The sequence below is a fragment of the Pinus tabuliformis genome, chromosome 9 (assembly GCF_031772625.1).
Source record: "Pinus tabuliformis cultivar Carrire ecotype Pingquan chromosome 9, CPIR1, whole genome shotgun sequence".
Classification (NCBI taxonomy): domain Eukaryota; kingdom Viridiplantae; phylum Streptophyta; class Pinopsida; order Pinales; family Pinaceae; genus Pinus; species Pinus tabuliformis.
Genome location: NC_142307.1, coordinates 232,729,187 through 232,734,829, shown reverse-complemented (window position 1 = coordinate 232,734,829; position 5,643 = coordinate 232,729,187).

The following is a 5,643-nucleotide window of genomic DNA, read 5'->3' as shown; positions in this document are numbered from 1 at the left end:
TGGGCCAAGGAAGCCTCAGCCAAGATTCAAAGTCGATCTTTCTCTTTTTCCTTTCTTGTTTCTTTCCTCAATTTCACTTTCAAACTCCTTATTTAGGCCTGTGCACTCATGTTTTGCACCCTGTAACGGAAAGCCATATGTCTTAGTAGAGCAAGGTCCTGGTCGACCTTGTCCAGTAGCCTCTCCAAATGCATGTTGACCCTCTTAAGGTTGGCCTCCCGATCCTCATTTATTTCTTGCTCCAGAGATGTGAGCTCAACCCTTCTTCTTTGCGCAGCTTGGCGATGCTCACGAATGTTTTGCGACTCCATAATCGTCTGTTGGTCCTCAAACTGCTTGTTTCTCTGCTCTAGGTACTTCATGTTCCACTTGGCCCTCTCCAAGTCAAGGGACAAGGACTCAATCACTGATTGCTGCTCCTGGATGATCTCTGTAAGCTCTGCATTTGTTGGTTCTACATTTGTCTCATCATCATGAAGGAGAACGAATTCGGTGTCTTTTTCACCTGATGGCCCTTCCTCCTACACTGGCTCCTCACCCTTGCCCTGCTCTTGTGATGCTAATGTTGGAAGCGAGGCCCCTTCCACCCTGAGTGGAGATAACACTCGCTTTTTTGCTACAAATAAGGGTCTACTGACTCTCTGATAGGTGATGTATACTAGCATATTAGGAGTCTCATGTCGCTCATACTAATGAGATGGGCTACCTATCTCATGCTCTGCCTCTGATACCACCTGTGGAGCACTGAAAAAGTCATGGGAGATGAAGTCCTCCCAAGTAATACCCTACAATCCCAACTGATGGTCCACCAAAATCCGGATCAGAGAAAAGTGATAAACACTATTGAGCTGCTGTCGAGGGATCTTGTGCTGCATGAGATTCTTCATCCTCTCTATTTTCCCGCAGATGAAAAATGGGAGGTTCATCATTCGCACCTTGGTAAAGTGCATGAGCAACCTGATGTGATAGGCATAAAGGCGAGAAAACCTCCCCTCACAACTAAAATACTTCATGATCAATTTCATGAGCGGAGCATACTCATCTCTCAAAAATCTGAATGGAATAACTCTCGTGAGCTGGCTCAAACAATTGTCTTTAATGTAAGGCTCATAATGATGCCTCTCCACCTTCTTCTTCTTATGCCACTACTCTCCAATGTTTGATATGCCTGTTGCCACTGATATGGTTTCTGGTTTCAATGTAAAAGTGACCCCAACAAAGATAGACTGCCCTCTGTGTAGGTGAAGTACAAAAAGACGGGCTAGCTCATGATGAACTCTGACATTTGCCACCCTCTAACAAAATTCAAAACATGCTAAGTGCTGGAAACAAGACATAGCAAGAGGGCATGCCTGCAACTCAGTGAGGGAGTTTGGCTCATCTCTAAGATGTCTGCCACTACGGTGATGTCTCCTGGGGGCCTGTTCTCCTGAAGCTGTATCACTATGGGTCTCCTCCTCATATTCTGATGAAACCTCGGATGCCATGACTGTTGTTTGTACACTGAATTTTAGGCTGCCCTTTGATTTAAATGAAGCTGGTAGTTGCTTTGACAATCTGCCACCAAGGGGACAATTAAACAGGGAGTATTAGGAAGGGAATGATGTAATGGGAATAGGGGTTATAGGGAGAATTTGTTAGGGACTTGGGAGGAGTTTGGGTATTGTGTTGATGGGGTAGGGTTTGGGATCTTGTGTTGACCGAATAGTGGAGGGATAGGGAGAGGGTTTGGTAGTAATTTAGGGCAGGGGTTTTAGGAAAAATGATAAAGGGAGGATGGGAAAAATGATAGGTGAGGGGAAAAAGGTGAGTGGAGTGAAACCTTGGCACTAACAACACATTTTAACAACCCTAGCCATCATTTTCTTGGTGATTTCTTATGGTTGACCTTATGCATTTTGGTGACATTCAAACATCTCTATAAACACCATATCATTGATAAAATTTGATGAACAGGTGATGTCGTAAGGCCTACCTCTCAATTTGATAGCATTCACCAAAATTTGGAGTGATTTGGCAATGTTTTTCGGCCCTTGGTCTATGTGCGCTACCCACAAAACCCATTGCGTCGCACCTGTGGTAATTTTCAACTGTGGGTAGGCTGCGTGTGCACCGTGCTCCTGGGTATATGCGCCGCACCCTCTAAAACCACCTCCAACTCACTCAAACGCTCACAATCTCGCACTCACACCTTTGCAACGTCTCTCCAAGGCTTGTAATAGCACAATGCCCTTGATTTGGATAAAAACATTTATATATAGCCTTGGAAGAGATGGGTTTAGTTTTTGCTTCCTTGAAAACCCATTTTTCTAATGTTCTGTTTTGCACTTTTTAACTAACTCTAAAACACACTGATTTTCACTTTCCCTTTGAAATTTTGGCTCAAATGATGAAATTTTAGGAACTCTTTCCAGGGACTGTATGATAGGACATTTGGCCATGGAAACCATGACTGCATCTGAAAAACTCAACTAGCAACATTTTTGGAAAATTTTGTCATAAATGGCACTGTTTGACTTTTCTTCAAAACAAAGTTTTTAAGAAGAGTCGAAGTCTATCCACATGACGATGAAGCTCTCTGAACCATAGCTATGTAAGGACCTCCCTCTGGCCTGCATGGCTTTACTGGACATGTTTCAAAGACCAAATTGATGAATTCCTAGACCTAAACATAGAAAATGACTTTTGTCCTTTAAAGGACCAGACCTTGACTGTCATGGACTTTGGTGATTATTGACAAAAGACCTGAGCCAGACATGAGGGGAAATGATTAGCATGACTTTCTCTGTCAGATCATGGCATGCCCCTAGCGAAATGCAACTGAGTGAATGGAGTGGGACACCTAAAATTGAAATGCACAAAGAGTTTTGATCTCTGATGGAGAGCTGACTAGATCGACTCTAACACCCTCCACCTGAGAAAACCCTCTGGCCACAAATATGGCCTTGTGTTTCGCCACACTCCCATATGTTGCTTTCATTACCTTGGAAATCCATTTGGAACTCACCAATGACTTGTCTGTTGGTCTTGGGACCACCTCCCAAACACTGTTTCTGATAATGGAGTCATATTTCTCAACCATGGCATCAACCCACACTGGTTTCTCCACTTCTACCTCGAATGAGGATGGCTCAATCTCTACACTCTCCTTCATCAAAGCCATGTAGCCAGTGTACATCTCCGGTGACCTCCTCTGCCTGTGTTGTGATGTGGGTGCTCCCACATTCTCTAGCATCATGCAATAATTTCAATCTCTCTGTTGTGCTTTCTTGCATCTTCGGAAGTATTTGCATGCGAGTGGGTGTTTTGACTCTCTACGCTCTACATGTGGCTGCTCCACATCATCCCAAGGTTCCTCCTTTGGAGCTAAAAGCTCCTCATCTACTTGTAACTGAAACTCCCTATCAAGGGAACATCTCATGGCCTTCTCTTCATCAAACTTCACATCTTTATGAACCACTATCATCCTGTTGGATGGAAGGTACACTCGATTGTTGTGAGGTGTATCAGTGTACCACAAAAATATGACCAACTTAGCTGTTGGCTCTAGCCTTTTCCATGCATCCTTGGTAACGTGACAATAGATTGATGAACCAAAGATCCTGAAGTGTGCCACATCTGGTTTCTTACCATAAAATTTTTCTTCTGGTGTACTCATCCCAAGAATTCAATGAGGGCTTCTATTATGCAGATAAACAACTGTGTTGCATGCTTCAGCCCACAAGTGAAATAGTAGGCCCTGATCATTTAACATTTCCTGTTTTTCTCCCACAATACTTGTGTTCTTCCTTTCAGCCATCCCATTCTGTTGTTGGTTATGAGGTGCTATCAAATCCCTCCTATTAACTGAGTCATGGTAGTTGTGCCAACTATTGGGAAGTCCTACAAGTGTTAGGCTCACTAGATCATCTTCTGCAATAGTAACCCTGACACTTCCAAGATCATCTCGACATTGGGTGAACTTCGTCAAGTACTTAGGAATTGAGTCGACCTTCTCCATCTTTATATTTCTAGGTTTTTCGTATAGTTCCAGCTTTCTGTGGTCATTGCTATTTTGAAATAGGTATGTCAATGCCTTCCACATTGCAAATGGAGTTTCCTTACCATGGAGATTCGAGACAATATGATCTTGATCTCCTTCTAGGATAATCCTTCTCTCCTTTACCACAAACTATCTCCATTCTTCCATACCTTTAGCTTCAGATGTTGGAGGCTTTGGGATATCATAATCTATGAATTCCTTCAGCCCGTTGTTTTCCAACACAGCCTCCATCTTGTCCTTCCAAGCTATGTAATTCGAGCTACCCTCAAGGGCACTCTTAAGTCTCAAATCGTAGAATGACATCCTGTTGGATCTCAAGTATGAAACTGTAAATTTGATTTCACCTACACAACAAACTCATAGTCTCCTCTTTTATAGTGATCTCAACTTCGAAACCATGTAGAATTTTTATTGTAGATTCAAACTGCAGATTGTTATATGCTAAAACAATTGACTTGAATATACTCTACTCATCAGTGGAAACAAAAATTGATCAATGAAATCATGAAGCAGAAAAGGAAGAATTTCATTCACAAATAACACAATAATTTTCTAGGGAAAGCCTCAACTAAAAACCCCTGCTATCTGTGTATTGCATTAAATAGAAGATCTAAGAAAAAAATACAATGCTTGTTCAACCCAAACAATCTCTGCACAAATACAATCTATCTCACTGCTTCACAAACCACCTCAAGCCAATACTTAGACAAATTTGTTGTCTGCCAAGATCCTACTTCCTTGCATTGTTCTCTTGGGAATTAGCCCATATTTAATTGGGAAATTCCTTACTCATAACTGTGCAATCCATCCATAGGAATTCCATTGATTGCATGCACAATCAATTTAATTTTGATGTTTTTACAACTGATACTACATTGTCCCTAAACTCTAATATCAACCGAGTCTTCCTTTGAACTGACATGCATGATTTTTTTTTGAGTTATTATCAGTTATCTGATTGATCACTGCATGTGAATTAAATCCAATTTAATTCACTTGACCACTCACTAGTTCCTTTAAACAATTAGAACTATTTTAACTGAATTTAACTCAGTTAAACAGAAATAAATAATTACAACTCAATAATAACTCAATCTGGGTCCATAAAATTTAGGGATCACTCTACATGACTCTATATAGACTCCCAACTCGAATTTACTCAACCAACTAAGTCAACTTAATTTAGTTAACTACTACAAGCTGTTATGAGAATAGAATTACAATTTAATTCCTAATTTAATTCAAGGACACATTAAATTAGGATTTTCTTGTTGACATTTTTAACATCATTTTTGTTATTGTATGGTTTTTCTATTGCAAGTCTCACATGTCTCATTGACGATTTCTCTGGAAACGATTCCTATAGTTTAGATATAATTTGGTTCTTAGAATTAGTGGATTGATTTTTTATTATAAGTGGAAAGTACATCTCTTCATTCATTCCACTAGACCCCTCATAGTTTTGTAAAAAATTCCCCCCTTTCATTAGCCTCAACTAATGACCAATTGATCATCATTTACATGTTCTATAGATTTTCTTTTCTTAGAATGACATTGATATTTTCTTTTGTTGTTTCTCCCTGTAGAAAATTAAACATATA